This window comes from Pseudophryne corroboree, chromosome 4, assembly GCF_028390025.1.
Source record: "Pseudophryne corroboree isolate aPseCor3 chromosome 4, aPseCor3.hap2, whole genome shotgun sequence".
NCBI classification, from domain to species: domain Eukaryota; kingdom Metazoa; phylum Chordata; class Amphibia; order Anura; family Myobatrachidae; genus Pseudophryne; species Pseudophryne corroboree.
Window position 1 is genome coordinate 17,407,658 of NC_086447.1, and position 19,752 is coordinate 17,427,409.

At 36.5% G+C, this 19,752-nt stretch overlaps 7 non-coding genes across 7 annotated transcripts; 1 reads left to right on the forward strand and 6 right to left on the reverse strand.

Moving 5' to 3' along the window:
• Positions 1-2,000: 2,000 nt before the first annotated feature.
• TRNAN-GUU (transfer RNA asparagine (anticodon GUU)) lies at positions 2,001-2,074 on the reverse strand. Its single transcript has one exon. It is a non-coding gene; the product is annotated as a tRNA-Asn (tRNA).
• Positions 2,075-5,501: 3,427 nt separating this feature from the next.
• TRNAN-GUU (transfer RNA asparagine (anticodon GUU)) lies at positions 5,502-5,575 on the reverse strand. The gene has a single exon. It is a non-coding gene; the product is annotated as a tRNA-Asn (tRNA).
• A 2,260-nt stretch (positions 5,576-7,835) lies between these two features.
• TRNAN-GUU (transfer RNA asparagine (anticodon GUU)) lies at positions 7,836-7,909 on the reverse strand. Its single transcript has one exon. It is a non-coding gene; the product is annotated as a tRNA-Asn (tRNA).
• Positions 7,910-10,169: 2,260 nt separating this feature from the next.
• On the reverse strand, positions 10,170-10,244 carry TRNAN-GUU (transfer RNA asparagine (anticodon GUU)). Its single transcript has one exon. It is a non-coding gene; the product is annotated as a tRNA-Asn (tRNA).
• Positions 10,245-12,504: 2,260 nt separating this feature from the next.
• TRNAN-GUU (transfer RNA asparagine (anticodon GUU)) lies at positions 12,505-12,578 on the reverse strand. Its single transcript has one exon. It is a non-coding gene; the product is annotated as a tRNA-Asn (tRNA).
• A 1,353-nt stretch (positions 12,579-13,931) lies between these two features.
• On the forward strand, positions 13,932-14,003 carry TRNAM-CAU (transfer RNA methionine (anticodon CAU)). The gene has a single exon. It is a non-coding gene; the product is annotated as a tRNA-Met (tRNA).
• Positions 14,004-17,166: 3,163 nt separating this feature from the next.
• On the reverse strand, positions 17,167-17,240 carry TRNAN-GUU (transfer RNA asparagine (anticodon GUU)). The gene has a single exon. It is a non-coding gene; the product is annotated as a tRNA-Asn (tRNA).
• Between the last annotated feature and the right edge of the window lie 2,512 nt (positions 17,241-19,752).

Below are 19,752 nucleotides of genomic sequence, written 5' to 3' on the forward strand. Positions count from 1 at the left end.
TGCACTTATTTTTTTGTTAATTAAATTCTTCCAAAACTGGAATTGATATTTTGACTCTTTTATTTTTACTTAAAGTACAATAACTTTTAACATTTTAATTTGTTTTAATAGTATATTGACAGTATTGTTTTCTTTCAGAAATCCACTTAATTTTCTTTACCCTATTACTGAAATGGTAATTGACAAAAACAAGCTACATTGTCACCAGAAGAGCAATGCAAAATGTACAATTGATATTTCAAAATCATCTTTCCAGCTTGAATTTCAATGATGCATTGGGGCAACGATTTTGTGAGAAACATCTTCACCCTTAAAGAAAGATTTTCTTAACTTCTTACCTGTGTGCTGATTAGATATCACCTGGTTTTCACATTAAACAGATTCACACTTGAGAAAGCAGCAAGGATGCAGTGAGGTTTATGTTTCCTGGTGTCAAACTGTATTATTTCAGTGGACATTGTAATGAGGATGCATCTTGCTGCCTTTCCAATGAAGCAAGTTTTAATCAGTAATAGGTGAAAAAACATTCCTACAAAGGTGTTAATCAGAGACTTGCCTTTGTGGACACTTTTCAGAGAGCAAATGTGTTAGCATAAAAATAAAGCCATAAAATGGAGAGCTGATTAATCACTCAATTGGATTTCTCTGCCTGCATATTTTTTTTTCTCTGCAACCCCATGCTAAATTGTGCTTCCTGTTTTTTATAAAATGACTTAATCAAATCTGACTCTGATTGCATCAGAGAAGGCCAGGTACCCTACACTATAAGAGGTGGTTTGAAATTTTGACTTGTCTACTTAAAGATCAGCAAAATTTGATCACAAGGTCAATTACGTCCCTGGGTGGTATTGAAACACCAGCCTTTCGGTTAACAGCCGAATGCGCTAACCGATTGCACCACAGAGACAACTTGCAAAAGCATGTACTAACAAAGGCTAAAAAGCATTCATCTAGAAAGTTTCCTAGAAAAAGGTTAAAAAGGCAATAATCTGGAGAGTTTTGCAAGATTTTTCTTCCATTGACCAACGAAGAAACACATTGGTACTTTCACATGATGAGTGAGTACTTCAGGATCTCTGACACTTATGTGAGCAGCAGAGTGGCGCAGCGGAAGCGTGCTGGGCCCATAACCCAGAGGTCGGTGGATCGAAACCATCCTCTGCTATGTGCACTTATTTTTTTGTTAATTAAATTCTTCCAAAACTGGAATTGATATTTTGACTCTTTTATTTTTACTTAAAGTACAATAACTTTTAACATTTTAATTTGTTTTAATAGTATATTGACAGCATTGTTTTCTTTCAGAAATCCACTTAATTTTCTTTACCCTATTACTGAAATGGTAATTGACAAAAACAAGCTACATTGTCACCAGAAGAGCAATGCAAAATGTACAATTGATATTTCAAAATCATCTTTCCATCTTGAATTTCAATGATGCATTGGGGCAACGATTTTGTGAGAAACATCTTCACCCTTAAAGAAAGATTTTCTTAACTTCTTACCTGTGTGCTGATTAGATATCACCTGGTTTTCACATTAAACAGATTCCCACTTGAGAAAGCAGCAAGGATGCAGTGAGGTTTATGTTTCCTGGTGTCAACCTGTATTATTTCAGTGGACATTGTAATGAGGATGCATCTTGCTGCCTTTCCAATGAAGCAAGTTTTAATCAGTAATAGGTGAAAAACCATTCCTACAAAGGTGTTAATCAGAGACTTGGCTTTGTGGACACTTTTCAGAGAGCAAATGTGATAGCATAAAAATAAAGCCATAAAATGGAGAGCTGATTAATCACTCAATTGGATTTCTCTGCCTGCATAATTTTTTTTCTCTGCAACCCCATGCTAAATTGTGCTTCCTGTTTTTTATAAAATGACTTAATCAAATCTGACTCTGATTGCATCAGAGAAGGCCAGGTACCCTACACTATAATAAGTGGTTTGAAATTTTGACTTGTCTATTTAAAGATCCCCAAAATTTGATCACAAGGTCAATTACGTCCCTGGGTGGGATTGAACCACCAACCTTTCGGTTAACAGCCGAATGCGCTAACCGATTGCGCTACAGAGACAGCTTGCAAAAGCATGTGCTGACAAAGGCTAAAAAGCATTCATCTAGAAAGTTTCCTAGAAAAAGGTTAAAAGGGCAATAATCTGGAGAGTTTTGCAAGATTTTTCTTCCATTGACCAACGAAGAAACACATTGGTACTTTCACATGATGAGTGAGTACTTCAGGATCTCTGACACTTATGTGAGCAGCAGAGTGGCGCAGCGGAAGCGTGCTGGGCCCATAACCCAGAGGTCGGTGGATCGAAACCATCCTCTGCTATGTGCACTTATTTTTTTGTTAATTAAATTCTTCCAAAACTGGAATTGATATTTTGACTCTTTTATTTTTACTTAAAGTACAATAACTTTTAACATTTTAATTTGTTTTAATAGTATATTGACAGCATTGTTTTCTTTCAGAAATACACTTAATTTTCTTTACCCTATTACTGAAATGGTAATTGACAAAAACAAGCTACATTGTCACCAGAAGAGCAATGCAAAATGTACAATTGATATTTCAAAATCATCTTTCCATCTTGAATTTCAATGATGCATTGGGGCAACGATTTTTTGAGAAACATCTTCACCCTTAAAGAAAGATTTTCTTAACTTCTTACCTGTGTGCTGATTAGATATCACCTGGTTTTCACATTAAGCAGATTCCCACTTGAGAAAGCAGCAAGGATGCAGTGAGGTTTATGTTTCCTGGTGTCAACCTGTATTATTTCAGTGGACATTGTAATGAGGATGCATCTTGCTGCCTTTCCAATGAAGCAAGTTTTAATCAGTAATAGGTGAAAAACCATTCCTACAAAGGTGTTAATCAGAGACTTGCCTTTGTGGACACTTTTCAGAGAGCAAATGTGTTAGCATAAAAATAAAGCCATAAAATGGAGAGCTGATTAATCACTCAATTGGATTTCTCTGCCTGCATATTTTTTTTTCTCTGCAACCCCATGCTAAATTGTGCTTCCTGTTTTTTATAAAATGACTTAATCAAATCTGACTCTGATTGCATCAGAGAAGGCCAGGTACCCTACACTATAAGAGGTGGTTTGAAATTTTGACTTGTCTACTTAAAGATCAGCAAAATTTGATCACAAGGTCAATTACGTCCCTGGGTGGTATTGAAACACCAGCCTTTCGGTTAACAGCCGAATGCGCTAACCGATTGCACCACAGAGACAACTTGCAAAAGCATGTACTAACAAAGGCTAAAAAGCATTCATCTAGAAAGTTTCCTAGAAAAAGGTTAAAAAGGCAATAATCTGGACAGTTTTGCAAGATTTTTCTTCCATTGACCAACGAAGAAACACATTGGTACTTTCACATGATGAGTGAGTACTTCAGGATCTCTGACACTTACGTGGGCAGCAGAGTAGCGCAGCGGAAGCGTGCTGGGCCCATAATCCAGAGGTCGTTGGATCGAAACCATCCTCTGCTATGAGCACTTATTTTTTTGTTAATTAAATTCTTCCAAAACTGGAATTGATATTTTGACTATTTTATTTTTACTTAAAGTACAATAACTTTTAACATTTTAATTTTTTTTAATAGTATATTGACAGTATTGTTTTCTTTAAGAAATCCACTTAATTTTCTTTACCCTATTACTGAAATGGTAATTGACAAAAACAAGCTACATTGTCACCAGAAGAGCAATGCAAAATGTACAATTGATATTTCAAAATCATCTTTCCAGCTTGAATTTCAATGATGCATTGGGGCAACGATTTTGTGAGAAACATCTTCACCCTTAAAGAAAGATTTTCTTAACTTCTTACCTGTGTGCTGATTAGATATCACCTGGTTTTCACATTAAACAGATTCACACTTGAGAAAGCAGCAAGGATGCAGTGAGGTTTATGTTTCCTGGTGTCAAACTGTATTATTTCAGTGGACATTGTAATGAGGATGCATCTTGCTGCCTTTCCAATGAAGCAAGTTTTAATCAGTAATAGGTGAAAAAACATTCCTACAAAGGTGTTAATCAGAGACTTGCCTTTGTGGACACTTTTCAGAGAGCAAATGTGTTAGCATAAAAATAAAGCCATAAAATGGAGAGCTGATTAATCACTCAATTGGATTTCTCTGCCTGCATATTTTTTTTTCTCTGCAACCCCATGCTAAATTGTGCTTCCTGTTTTTTATAAAATGACTTAATCAAATCTGACTCTGATTGCATCAGAGAAGGCCAGGTACCCTACACTATAAGAGGTGGTTTGAAATTTTGACTTGTCTACTTAAAGATCAGCAAAATTTGATCACAAGGTCAATTACGTCCCTGGGTGGTATTGAAACACCAGCCTTTCGGTTAACAGCCGAATGCGCTAACCAATTGCACCACAGAGACAACTTGCAAAAGCATGTACTAACAAAGGCTAAAAAGCATTCATCTAGAAAGTTTCCTAGAAAAAGGTTAAAAAGGCAATAATCTGGAGAGTTTTGCAAGATTTTTCTTCCATTGACCAACGAAGAAACACATTGGTACTTTCACATGATGAGTGAGTACTTCAGGATCTCTGACACTTATGTGAGCAGCAGAGTGGCGCAGCGGAAGCGTGCTGGGCCCATAACCCAGAGGTCGGTGGATCGAAACCATCCTCTGCTATGTGCACTTATTTTTTTGTTAATTAAATTCTTCCAAAACTGGAATTGATATTTTGACTCTTTTATTTTTACTTAAAGTACAATAACTTTTAACATTTTAATTTGTTTTAATAGTATATTGACAGCATTGTTTTCTTTCAGAAATCCACTTAATTTTCTTTACCCTATTACTGAAATGGTAATTGACAAAAACAAGCTACATTGTCACCAGAAGAGCAATGCAAAATGTACAATTGATATTTCAAAATCATCTTTCCATCTTGAATTTCAATGATGCATTGGGGCAACGATTTTGTGAGAAACATCTTCACCCTTAAAGAAAGATTTTCTTAACTTCTTACCTGTGTGCTGATTAGATATCACCTGGTTTTCACATTAAACAGATTCCCACTTGAGAAAGCAGCAAGGATGCAGTGAGGTTTATGTTTCCTGGTGTCAACCTGTATTATTTCAGTGGACATTGTAATGAGGATGCATCTTGCTGCCTTTCCAATGAAGCAAGTTTTAATCAGTAATAGGTGAAAAACCATTCCTACAAAGGTGTTAATCAGAGACTTGGCTTTGTGGACACTTTTCAGAGAGCAAATGTGATAGCATAAAAATAAAGCCATAAAATGGAGAGCTGATTAATCACTCAATTGGATTTCTCTGCCTGCATAATTTTTTTTCTCTGCAACCCCATGCTAAATTGTGCTTCCTGTTTTTTATAAAATGACTTAATCAAATCTGACTCTGATTGCATCAGAGAAGGCCAGGTACCCTACACTATAATAGGTGGTTTGAAATTTTGACTTGTCTACTTAAAGATCACCAAAATTTGATCACAAGGTCAATTACGTCCCTGGGTGGGATTGAACCACCAACCTTTCGGTTAACAGCCGAATGCGCTAACCGATTGCGCTACAGAGACAGCTTGCAAAAGCATGTGCTGACAAAGGCTAAAAAGCATTCATCTAGAAAGTTTCCTAGAAAAAGGTTAAAAGGGCAATAATCTGGAGAGTTTTGCAAGATTTTTCTTCCATTGACCAACGAAGAAACACATTGGTACTTTCACATGATGAGTGAGTACTTCAGGATCTCTGACACTTATGTGAGCAGCAGAGTGGCGCAGCGGAAGCGTGCTGGGCCCATAACCCAGAGGTCGGTGGATCGAAACCATCCTCTGCTATGTGCACTTATTTTTTTGTTAATTAAATTCTTCCAAAACTGGAATTGATATTTTGACTCTTTTATTTTTACTTAAAGTACAATAACTTTTAACATTTTAATTTGTTTTAATAGTATATTGACAGCATTGTTTTCTTTCAGAAATCCACTTAATTTTCTTTACCCTATTACTGAAATGGTAATTGACAAAAACAAGCTACATTGTCACCAGAAGAGCAATGCAAAATGTACAATTGATATTTCAAAATCATCTTTCCATCTTGAATTTCAATGATGCATTGGGGCAACGATTTTTTGAGAAACATCTTCACCCTTAAAGAAAGATTTTCTTAACTTCTTACCTGTGTGCTGATTAGATATCACCTGGTTTTCACATTAAGCAGATTCCCACTTGAGAAAGCAGCAAGGATGCAGTGAGGTTTATGTTTCCTGGTGTCAACCTGTATTATTTCAGTGGACATTGTAATGAGGATGCATCTTGCTGCCTTTCCAATGAAGCAAGTTTTAATCAGTAATAGGTGAAAAACCATTCCTACAAAGGTGTTAATCAGAGACTTGCCTTTGTGGACACTTTTCAGAGAGCAAATGTGTTAGCATAAAAATAAAGCCATAAAATGGAGAGCTGATTAATCACTCAATTGGATTTCTCTGCCTGCATATTTTTTTTTCTCTGCAACCCCATGCTAAATTGTGCTTCCTGTTTTTTATAAAATGACTTAATCAAATCTGACTCTGATTGCATCAGAGAAGGCCAGGTACCCTACACTATAAGAGGTGGTTTGAAATTTTGACTTGTCTACTTAAAGATCAGCAAAATTTGATCACAAGGTCAATTACGTCCCTGGGTGGTATTGAAACACCAGCCTTTCGGTTAACAGCCGAATGCGCTAACCGATTGCACCACAGAGACAACTTGCAAAAGCATGTGCTGACAAAGGCTAAAAAGCATTCATCTAGAAAGTTTCCTAGAAAAAGGTTAAAAAGGCAATAATCTGGAGAGTTTTGCAAGATTTTTCTTCCATTGACCAACGAAGAAACACATTGGTACTTTCACATGATGAGTGAGTACTTCAGGATCTCTGACACTTATGTGAGCAGCAGAGTGGCGCAGCGGAAGCGTGCTGGGCCCATAACCCAGAGGTCGGTGGATCGAAACCATCCTCTGCTATGTGCACTTATTTTTTTGTTAATTAAATTCTTCCAAAACTGGAATTGATATTTTGACTCTTTTATTTTTACTTAAAGTACAATAACTTTTAACATTTTAATTTGTTTTAATAGTATATTGACAGCATTGTTTTCTTTCAGAAATCCACTTAATTTTCTTTACCCTATTACTGAAATGGTAATTGACAAAAACAAGCTACATTGTCACCAGAAGAGCAATGCAAAATGTACAATTGATATTTCAAAATCATCTTTCCATCTTGAATTTCAATGATGCATTGGGGCAACGATTTTGTGAGAAACATCTTCACCCTTAAAGAAAGATTTTCTTAACTTCTTACCTGTGTGCTGATTAGATATCACCTGGTTTTCACATTAAACAGATTCCCACTTGAGAAAGCAGCAAGGATGCAGTGAGGTTTATGTTTCCTGGTGTCAACCTGTATTATTTCAGTGGACATTGTAATGAGGATGCATCTTGCTGCCTTTCCAATGAAGCAAGTTTTAATCAGTAATAGGTGAAAAACCATTCCTACAAAGGTGTTAATCAGAGACTTGGCTTTGTGGACACTTTTCAGAGAGCAAATGTGATAGCATAAAAATAAAGCCATAAAATGGAGAGCTGATTAATCACTCAATTGGATTTCTCTGCCTGCATAATTTTTTTTCTCTGCAACCCCATGCTAAATTGTGCTTCCTGTTTTTTATAAAATGACTTAATCAAATCTGACTCTGATTGCATCAGAGAAGGCCAGGTACCCTACACTATAATAGGTGGTTTGAAATTTTGACTTGTCTACTTAAAGATCACCAAAATTTGATCACAAGGTCAATTACGTCCCTGGGTGGGATTGAACCACCAACCTTTCGGTTAACAGCCGAATGCGCTAACTGATTGCGCTACAGAGACAGCTTGCAAAAGCATGTGCTGACAAAGGCTAAAAAGCATTCATCTAGAAAGTTTCCTAGAAAAAGGTTAAAAGGGCAATAATCTGGAGAGTTTTGCAAGATTTTTCTTCCATTGACCAACGAAGAAACACATTGGTACTTTCACATGATGAGTGAGTACTTCAGGATCTCTGACACTTATGTGAGCAGCAGAGTGGCGCAGCGGAAGCGTGCTGGGCCCATAACCCAGAGGTCGGTGGATCGAAACCATCCTCTGCTATGTGCACTTATTTTTTTGTTAATTAAATTCTTCCAAAACTGGAATTGATATTTTGACTCTTTTATTTTTACTTAAAGTACAATAACTTTTAACATTTTAATTTGTTTTAATAGTATATTGACAGCATTGTTTTCTTTCAGAAATCCACTTAATTTTCTTTACCCTATTACTGAAATGGTAATTGACAAAAACAAGCTACATTGTCACCAGAAGAGCAATGCAAAATGTACAATTGATATTTCAAAATCATCTTTCCATCTTGAATTTCAATGATGCATTGGGGCAACGATTTTTTGAGAAACATCTTCACCCTTAAAGAAAGATTTTCTTAACTTCTTACCTGTGTGCTGATTAGATATCACCTGGTTTTCACATTAAGCAGATTCCCACTTGAGAAAGCAGCAAGGATGCAGTGAGGTTTATGTTTCCTGGTGTCAACCTGTATTATTTCAGTGGACATTGTAATGAGGATGCATCTTGCTGCCTTTCCAATGAAGCAAGTTTTAATCAGTAATAGGTGAAAAACCATTCCTACAAAGGTGTTAATCAGAGACTTGCCTTTGTGGACACTTTTCAGAGAGCAAATGTGTTAGCATAAAAATAAAGCCATAAAATGGAGAGCTGATTAATCACTCAATTGGATTTCTCTGCCTGCATATTTTTTTTTCTCTGCAACCCCATGCTAAATTGTGCTTCCTGTTTTTTATAAAATGACTTAATCAAATCTGACTCTGATTGCATCAGAGAAGGCCAGGTACCCTACACTATAAGAGGTGGTTTGAAATTTTGACTTGTCTACTTAAAGATCAGCAAAATTTGATCACAAGGTCAATTACGTCCCTGGGTGGTATTGAAACACCAGCCTTTCGGTTAACAGCCGAATGCGCTAACCGATTGCACCACAGAGACAACTTGCAAAAGCATGTGCTGACAAAGGCTAAAAAGCATTCATCTAGAAAGTTTCCTAGAAAAAGGTTAAAAAGGCAATAATCTGGAGAGTTTTGCAAGATTTTTCTTCCATTGACCAACGAAGAAACACATTGGTACTTTCACATGATGAGTGAGTACTTCAGGATCTCTGACACTTATGTGAGCAGCAGAGTGGCGCAGCGGAAGCGTGCTGGGCCCATAACCCAGAGGTCGGTGGATCGAAACCATCCTCTGCTATGTGCACTTATTTTTTTGTTAATTAAATTCTTCCAAAACTGGAATTGATATTTTGACTCTTTTATTTTTACTTAAAGTACAATAACTTTTAACATTTTAATTTGTTTTAATAGTATATTGACAGCATTGTTTTCTTTCAGAAATCCACTTAATTTTCTTTACCCTATTACTGAAATGGTAATTGACAAAAACAAGCTACATTGTCACCAGAAGAGCAATGCAAAATGTACAATTGATATTTCAAAATCATCTTTCCATCTTGAATTTCAATGATGCATTGGGGCAACGATTTTGTGAGAAACATCTTCACCCTTAAAGAAAGATTTTCTTAACTTCTTACCTGTGTGCTGATTAGATATCACCTGGTTTTCACATTAAACAGATTCCCACTTGAGAAAGCAGCAAGGATGCAGTGAGGTTTATGTTTCCTGGTGTCAACCTGTATTATTTCAGTGGACATTGTAATGAGGATGCATCTTGCTGCCTTTCCAATGAAGCAAGTTTTAATCAGTAATAGGTGAAAAACCATTCCTACAAAGGTGTTAATCAGAGACTTGGCTTTGTGGACACTTTTCAGAGAGCAAATGTGTTAGCATAAAAATAAAGCCATAAAATGGAGAGCTGATTAATCACTCAATTGGATTTCTCTGCCTGCATCATTTTTTTTCTCTGCAACCCCATGCTAAATTGTGCTTCCTGTTTTTTATAAAATGACTTAATCAAATCTGACTCTGATTGCATCAGAGAAGGCCAGGTACCCTACACTATAAGAGGTGGTTTGAAATTTTGACTTGTCTACTTAAAGATCACCAAAATTTGATCACAAGGTCAATTACGTCCCTGGGTGGGATTGAACCACTCAACCTTTCGGTTAACAGCCGAATGCGCTAACCGATTGCGCCACAGAGACAGATTGCAAAAGCATGTGCTGACAAAGGCTAAAAAGCATTCATCTAGAAAGTTTCCTAGAAAAAGGTTAAAAAGGCAATAATCTGGAGAGTTTTGCAAGATTTTTCTTCCATTGACCAACGAAGAAACACATTGGTACTTTCACATGATGAGTGAGTACTTCAGGATTGCGGACACTTACATGAGCAGCAGAGTGGCGCAGTGGAAGCGTGCTGGGCCCATAACCGAGAGGTCGGAGGATCGAAACCATCCTCTGCTATGTGCACTTATTTTTTTGTTAATTAAATTCTTCCAAAACTGGAATTGATATTTTGACTCTTTTATTTTTACTTAAAGTACAATAACTTTTAACATTTTAATTTGTTTTAATAGTATATTGACAGCATTGTTTTCTTTCAGAAATCCACTTAATTTTCTTTACCCTATTACTGAAATGGTAATTGACAAAAACAAGCTACATTGTCACCAGAAGAGCAATGCAAAATGTACAATTGATATTTCAAAATCATCTTTCCATCTTGAATTTCAATGATGCATTGGGGCAACGATTTTGTGAGAAACATCTTCACCCTTAAAGAAAGATTATCTTAACTTCTTACCTGTGTGCTGATTAGATATCACCTGGTTTTCACATTAAACAGATTCCCACTTGAGAAAGCAGCAAGGATGCAGTGAGGTTTATGTTTCCTGGTGTCAACCTGTATTATTTCAGTGGACATTGTAATGAGGATGCATCTTGCTGCCTTTCCAATGAAGCAAGTTTTAATCAGTAATAGGTGAAAAACCATTCCTACAAAGGTGTTAATCAGAGACTTGGCTTTGTGGACACTTTTCAGAGAGCAAATGTGTTAGCATAAAAATAAAGCCATAAAATGGAGAGCTGATTAATCACTCAATTGGATTTCTCTGCCTGCATAATTTTTTTTCTCTGCAACCCCATGCTAAATTGTGCTTCCTGTTTTTTATAAAATGACTTAATCAAATATGACTCTGATTGCATCAGAGAAGGCCAGGTACCCTACACTATAAGAGGTGGTTTGAAATTTTGACTTGTCTACTTAAAGATCACCAAAATTTGATCACACGGTCAATAACATCCCTGGGTGGGATTGAACCACCAACCTTTAGGTTAACAGCTGAATGCACTTACCGATTGCGCCACAGAGACAGCTTGCAAAAGCATGTACTGACAAAGGCTAAAAAGCATTCATCTAGAAAGTTTCCTAGAAAAAGGTTAAAAAGGCAATAATCTGGAGAGTTTTGCAAGATTTTTCTTCCATTGACCAACGAAGAAACACATTGGTACTTTCACATGATGAGTGAGTACTTCAGGATCTCTGACACTAACATGAGCAGCAGAGTGGCGCAGCGGAAGCGTGCTGGGCCCATAACCCAGAGGTCGATGGATTGAAACCATCCTCTGCTATGTGCACTTATTTTTTTGTTAATTAAATTCTTCCAAAACTGGGATTGATATTTTGACTCTTTTATTTTTACTTAAAGTACAATAACTTTTAACATTTTAATTTGTTTTAATAGTATATTGACAGCATTGTTTTCTTTCAGAAATCCACTTAATTTTCTTTACCCTATTACTGAAATGGTAATTGACAAAAACAAGCTACATTGTCACCAGAAGAGCAATGCAAAATGTACAATTGATATTTCAAAATCATCTTTCCAGCTTGAATTTCAATGATGCATTGGGGCAAAGATTTTGTGAGAAACATCTTCACCCTTAAAGAAAGATTTTCTTAACTTCTTACCTGTGTGCTGATTAGATATCACCTGGTTTTCACATTAAACAGATTCCCACTTGAGAAAGCAGCAAAGATGCAGGGAGGTTTATGTTTCCTGGTGTCAACCTGTATTATTTCAGTGGATATTGTAATGAGGATGCATCTTGCTGCCTTTCCAATGAAGCAAGTTTTAATCAGTAATAGGTGAAAAACCATTCCTACAAAGGTGTTAATCAGAGACTTGGCTTTGTGGACACTTTTCAGAGAGCAAATGTATTAACATAAAAATAAAGCCATAAAATGGAGAGCTGATTAATCACTCAATTGGATTTCTCTGCCTGCATAATTTTTTTTCTCTGCAACCCCATGCTAAATTGTGCTTCCTGTTTTTTATAAAATGACTTAATCAAATCTGACTCTGATTGCATCAGAGAAGGCCAGGTACCCTACACTATAAGAGGTGGTTTGAAATTTTGACTTGTCTACTTAAAGATCACCAAAATTTGATCACACGGTCAATTACGTCCCTGGGTGGGTTTGAACCACCAACCTTTCGGTTAACAGCCAAACACGCTAACCGATTGCGCCACAGAGACAGCTTGCAAAAGCATGTACTGACAAAGGCTAAAAAGCATTCATCTAGAAAGTTTCCTAGAAAAAGGTTAAAAAGGCAATAATCTGGAGAGTTTTGCAAGATTTTTCTTCCATTGACCAATAAAGAAACACATTGGTACTTTCAAATGATGAGTGAGTACTTCAGGATCTCTGACACTTACATGAGCAGCAGAGTGGCGCAGCGGAAGTGTGCTGGGCCCATAACCCAGAGGTTGATGGATCGAAACCATCCTCTGCTATGTGCACTTACTTTTTTGTTAATTAAATTCTTCCAAAACTGGGATTGATATTTTGACTCTTTTATTTTTACTTAAAGTACAATAACTTTTAACATTTTAATTTGTTTTAATAGTATATTGACAGCATTGTTTTCTTTCAGAAATCCACTTAATTTTCTTTACCCTATTACTGAAATGGTAATTGACAAAAACAAGCTACATTGTCACCAGAAGAGCAATGCAAAATGTACAATTGATATTTCAAAATCATCTTTCCAGCTTGAATTTCAATGATGCATTGGGGCAATGATTTTGTGAGAAACATCTTCACCCTTAAATAAAGATTTTCTTAACTTCTTACCTGTGTGCTGATTAGATATCACCTGGTTTTCACATTAAACAGATTCACACTTGAGAAAGCAGCAAGGATGCAGTGAGGTTTATGTTTCCTGGTGTCAACCTGTATTATTTCAGTGGATATTGTAATGAGGATGCATCTTGCTGCCTTTCCAATGAAGCAAGTTTTAATCAGTAATAGGTGAAAAACCATTCCTACAAAGGTGTTAATCAGAGACTTGGCTTTGTGGACACTTTTCAGAGAGCAAATGTGTTAGCATAAAAATAAAGCCATAAAATGGAGAGCTGATTAATCACTCAATTGGATTTCTCTGCCTGCATAATTTTTTTTCTCTGCAACCCCATGCTCAATTGTGCTTCCTGTTTTTTATAAAATGACTTAATCAAATCTGACTCTGATTGCATCAGAGAAGGCCAGGTACCCTACACTATAAGAGGTGGTTTGAAATTTTGACTTGTCTACTTAAAGATCACCAAAATTTGATCACAAGGTCAATTACATCCCTGGGCGGGTTTGAACCACCAAACTTTCGGTTAACAGCCAAACACGCTAACCGATTGCGCCACAGAGACAGCTTGCAAAAGCATGTACTGACAAAGGCTAAAAAGCATTCATCTAGAAAGTTTCCTAGAACAAGGTTAAAAAGGCAATAATCTGGAGAGTTTTGCAAGATTTTTCTTCCATTGACCAATAAAGAAACACATTGGTACTTTCAAATGATGAGTGAGTACTTCAGGATCTCTGACACTAACATGAGCAGCAGAGTGGCGCAGCGGAAGCGTGCTGGGCCCATAACCCAGAGGTCGATGGATCGAAACCATCCTCTGCTATGTGCACTTATTTTTTTGTTAATTAAATTCTTCCAAAACTGGGATTGATATTTTGACTCTTTTATTTTAACTTAAAGTACAATAACTTTTAACATTTTCATGTGTTTTAATAGTATATTGACAGCATTGTTTTCTTTCAGAAATCCACTTAATTTTCTTTACCCTATTACTGAAATGGTAATTGACAAAAACAAGCTACATTGTCACCAGAAGAGCAATGCAAAATGTACAATTGATATTTCAAAATCATCTTTCCAGCTTGAATTTCAATGATGCATTGGGGCAACGATTTTGTGAGAAACATCTTCACCCTTAAAGAAAGATTTTCTTAACTTCTTACCTGTGTGCTGATTAGATATCACCTGGTTTTCACATTAAACAGATTCCCACTTGAGAAAGCAGCAAGGATGCAGTGAGGTTTATGTTTCCTGGTGTCAACCTGTATTATTTCAGTGGACATTGTAATGAGGATGCATCTTGCTGCCTTTCCAATGAAGCAAGTTTTAATCAGTAATAGGTGAAAAACCATTCCTACAAAGGTGTTAATCAGAGACTTGGCTTTGTGGACACTTTTCAGAGAGCAAATGTGTTAGCATAAAAATAAAGCCATAAAATGGAGAGCTGATTAATCACTCAATTGGATTTCTCTACCTGCGTAATTTTTTTTCTCTGCAACCCCATGCTAAATTGTGCTTCCTGTTTTTTACAAAATGACTTAATCAAATCTGACTGCATCAGAGAAGGCCAGGTACCCTACACTATAAGAGGTGGTTTGAAATTTTGACTTGTCTACTTAAAGATCACCAAAATTTGATCACAAGGTCAATTACGTTCCCAGGTGGGATTGAACCACCAACCTTTCGGTTAACAGCCGAATGCGCTAACCGATTGCGCCACAGAGAAAGCTTGCAAAAGCATGTACTGACAAAGGCTAAAAAGCATTCATCTAGAAAGTTTCCTAGAAAAAGGTTAAAAAGGCAATAATCTGGAGAGTTTTGCAAGATTTTTCTTCCATTGACCAACGAAGAAACACATTGGTACTTTCACATGATGAGTGAGTACTTCAGGATCTCTGACACTTACATAAGCAGCAGAGTGGCGCAGCGGAAGCGTGCTGGGCCCATAACCCAGAGGTCGGTGGATCGAAACCATCCTCTGCTATGTGCACTTATTTTTTTGTTAATTAAATTCTTCCAAAACTGGAATTGATATTTTGACTCTTTTATTTTTACTTAAAGTACAATAACTTTTAACATTTTAATTTGTTTTAATAGTATATTGACAGCATTGTTTTCTTTCAGAAATCCACTTAATTTTCTTTACCCTATTACTGAAATGGTAATTGACAAAAACAAGCTACATTGTCACCAGAAGAGCAATGCAAAATGTACAATTGATATTTCAAAATCATCTTTCCATCTTGAATTTCAATGATGCATTGGGGCAACGATTTTGTGAGAAACATCTTCACCCTTAAAGAAAGATTTTCTTAACTTCTTACCTGTGTGCTGATTAGATATCACCTGGTTTTCACATTAAACAGATTCCCACTTGAGAAAGCAGCAAGGATGCAGTGAGGTTTATGTTTCCTGGTGTCAACCTGTATTATTTCAGTGGACATTGTAATGAGGATGCATCTTGCTGCCTTTCCAATGAAGCAAGTTTTAATCAGTAATAGGTGAAAAACCATTCCTACAAAGGTGTTAATCAGAGACTTGGCTTTGTGGACACTTTTCAGAGAGCAAATGTGTTAGCATAAAAATAAAGCCATAAAATGGAGAGCTGATTAATCACTCAATTGGATTTCTCTGCCTGCATCATTTTTTTTCTCTGCAACCCCATGCTAAATTGTGCTTCCTGTTTTTATAAAATGACTTAATCAAATCTGACTCTGATTGCATCAGAGAAGGCCAGGTACCCTACACTATAAGAGGTGGTTTGAAATTTTGACTTGTCTACTTAAAGATCACCAAAATTTAATCACAAGGTCAATTACGTCCCCGGGAGGGATTGAACCACCAACCTTTCGGTTAACAGCCGAATGCGCTAAACGATTGCGCCACAGAGAAAGCTTGCAAAAGCATGTACTGACAAAGGCTAAAAAGCATTCATCTAGAAAGTTTCCTAGAAAAAGGTTAAAAAGGCAATAATCTGGAGAGTTTTGCAAGATATTTCTTCCATTGACCAACGAAGAAACACATTGGTACTTTCACATGATGAGTGAGTACTTCAGGATCTCTGACACTTACATGAGCAGCAGAGTGACGCAGCGGAAGCGTGCTGGGCCCATAACCCAGAGGTCGGTGGATCGAAACCATCCTCTGCTATGTGCACTTATTTTTTTGTTAATTAAATTCTTCCAAAACTGGAATTGATATTTTGACTCTTTTATTTTTACTTAAAGTACAATAACTTTTAACATTTTAATTTGTTTTAATAGTATATTGACAGCATTGTTTTCTTTCAGAAATCCACTTAATTTTCTTTACCCTATTACTGAAATGGTAATTGACAAAAACAAGCTACATTGTCACCAGAAGAGCAATGCAAAATGTACAATTTATATTTCAAAATCATCTTTCCATCTTGAATTTCAATGATGCATTGGGGCAACGATTTTGTGAGAAACATCTTCACCCTTAAAGAAAGATTTTCTTAACTTCTTACCTGTGTGCTGATTAGATATCACCTGGTTTTCACATTAAACAGATTCCCACTTGAGAAAGCAGCAAGGATGCAGTGAGGTTTATGTTTCCTGGTGTCAACCTGTATTATTTCAGTGGACATTGTAATGAGGATGCATCTTGCTGCCTTTCCAATGAAGCAAGTTTTAATCAGTAATAGGTGAAAAACCATTCCTACAAAGGTGTTAATCAGAGACTTGGCTTTGTGGACACTTTTCAGAGAGCAAATGTGTTAGCATAAAAATAAAGCCATAAAATGGAGAGCTGATTAATCACTCAATTGGATTTCTCTGCCTGCATATTTTTTTTTTCTCTGCAACCCCATGCTAAATTGTGCTTCCTGTTTTTTATAAAATGACTTAATCAAATATGACTCTGATTGCATCAGAGAAGGCCAGGTACCCTACACCATAAGAGGTGGTTTGAAATTTTGACTTGTCTACTTAAAGATCAGCAAAATTTGATCACAAGGTCAATTACGTCCCTGGGTGGGATTGAACCACCAACCTTTCGGTTAACAGCCGAATGCGCTAACCGATTGCGCCACAGAGACAGCTTGCAAAAGCATGTACTGACAAAGGCTAAAAAGCATTCATCTAGATAGTTTCCTAGAAAAAGGTTAAAAAGGCTATAATCTGGAGAGTTTTGCAAGATTTTTCTTCCATTGACCAACGAAGAAACACATTGGTACTTTCACATGATGAGTGAGTACTTCAGGATCTCTGACACTTACATGAGCACCAGAGTGGCGCAGCGGAAGCGTGCTGGGCCCATAACCCAGAGGTCGGTGGATCAAAACCATCCTCTGCTATGTGCACTTATTTTTTTGTTAATTAAATTCTTCCAAAACTGGAATTGATATTTTGACTCTTTTATTTTTACTTAAAGTACAATAACTTTTAACATTTTAATTTGTTTTAATAGTATATTGACAGCATTGTTTTCTTTCAGAAATCCACTTAATTTTCTTTACCCTATTACTGAAATGGTAATTGACAAAAACAAGCTACATTGTCACCAGAAGAGCAATGCAAAATGTACAATTGATATTTCAAAATCATCTTTCCATCTTGAATTTCAATGATGCATTGGGGCAACGATTTTGTGAGAAACATCTTCACCCTTAAAGAAAGATTTTCTTAACTTCTTACCTGTGTGCTGATTAGATATCACCTGGTTTTCACATTAAACAGATTCCCACTTGAGAAAGCAGCAAGGATGCAGTGAGGTTTATGTTTCCTGGTGTCAACCTGTATTATTTCAGTGGACATTGTAATGAGGATGCATCTTGCTGCCTTTCCAATGAAGCAAGTTTTAATCAGTAATAGGTGAAAAACCATTCCTACAAAGGTGTTAATCAGAGACTTGGCTTTGTGGACACTTTTCAGAGAGCAAATGTGTTAGCATAAAAATAAAGCCATAAAATGGAGAGCTGATTAATCACTCAATTGGATTTCTCTGCCTGCATAATTTTTTTTCTCTGCAACCTTATGCTAAATTGTGCTTCCTGTTTTTTATAAAATGACTTAATCAAATCTGACTCTGATTGCATCAGAAAAGGCCAGATACCCTACACTATAAGAGGTGGTTTGAAATTTTGACTTGTCTACTTAAAGATCACCAAAATTTGATCACACAGTCAATAACACCCCTGGTTGGGATTGAACCACCAACCTTTAGGTTAACAGCTGAATGCACTTACCGATTGCGCCACAGAGACAGCTTGCAAAAGCATGTACTGACAAAGGCTAAAAAGCATTCATCTAGAAAGTTTCCTAGAAAAACATTAAAAAGGCAATAATCTGGAGAGTTTTGCAAGATTTTTCTTCCATTGACCAACGAAGAAACACATTGGTACTTTCACATGATGAGTGAGTACTTCAGGATCTCTGACACTAACATGAGCAGCAGAGTGGCGCAGCGGAAGCGTGCTGGGCCCATAACCCAGAGGTCAGTGGATCGAAACCATCCTCTGCTATGTGCATTTATTTTTTTGTTAATTAAATTCTTCCAAAACTGGGATTGATATTTTGACTCTTTTATTTTTACTTAAAGTACAATAACTTTTAACATTTTAATTTGTTTTAATAGTATATTGACAGCATTGTTTTCTTTCAGAAATCCACTTAATTTTCTTTACCCTATTACTGAAATGGTAATTGACAAAAACAAGCTACATTGTCACCAGAAGAGCAATGCAAAATGTACAATTGATATTTCAAAATCATCTTTCCAGCTTGAATTTCAATGATGCATTGGGGAAACGATTTTGTGAGAAACATCTTCACCCTTAAAGAAAGATTTTCTTAACTTCTTACCTGTGTGCTGATTAGATATCACCTGGTTTTCACATTAAACAGATTCCCACTTGAGAAAGCAGCAAGGATGCAGTGAGGTTTATGTTTCCTGGTGTCAACCTGTATTATTTCAGTGGACATTGTAATGAGGATGCATTTTGCTGCCTTTCCAATGAAGCAAGTTTTAATCAGTAATAGGTGAAAAACCATTCCTACAAAGGTGTTAATCAGAGACTTGGCTTTGTGGACACTTTTCAGAGAGCAAATGTGTTAACATAAAAATAAAGCCATAAAATGGAGAGCTGATTAATCACTCAATTGGATTTCTCTGCCTGCATAATGTTTTTTCTCTGCAACCCCATGCTAAATTGTGCTTCCTGTTTTTTATAAAATGACTTAATCAAATCTGACTCTGATTGCATCAGAGAAGGCCAGGTACCCTACACTATAAGAGGTGGTTTGAAATTTTGACCTGTCTACTTAAAGATCACCAAAATTTGATCACAAGGTCAATTACGTCCCTGGGTGGGATTGAAACACCAACCTTTAGGTTAACAGCCGAACGTGCTAAACAATTGCACCACAGAGATAGCTTGCAAAAGCATGTACTGACAAAGGCTAAAAAGCATTCATCTAGAAAGTTTCCAAGAAAAAGGTTAAAAAGGCAATAATCTGGAGAGTTTTGCAAGATTTTTCTTCCATTGACCAACTAAGAAACACATTGGTACTTTCACATGATGAGTGAGATACTTCAGGATCTCTTACGCT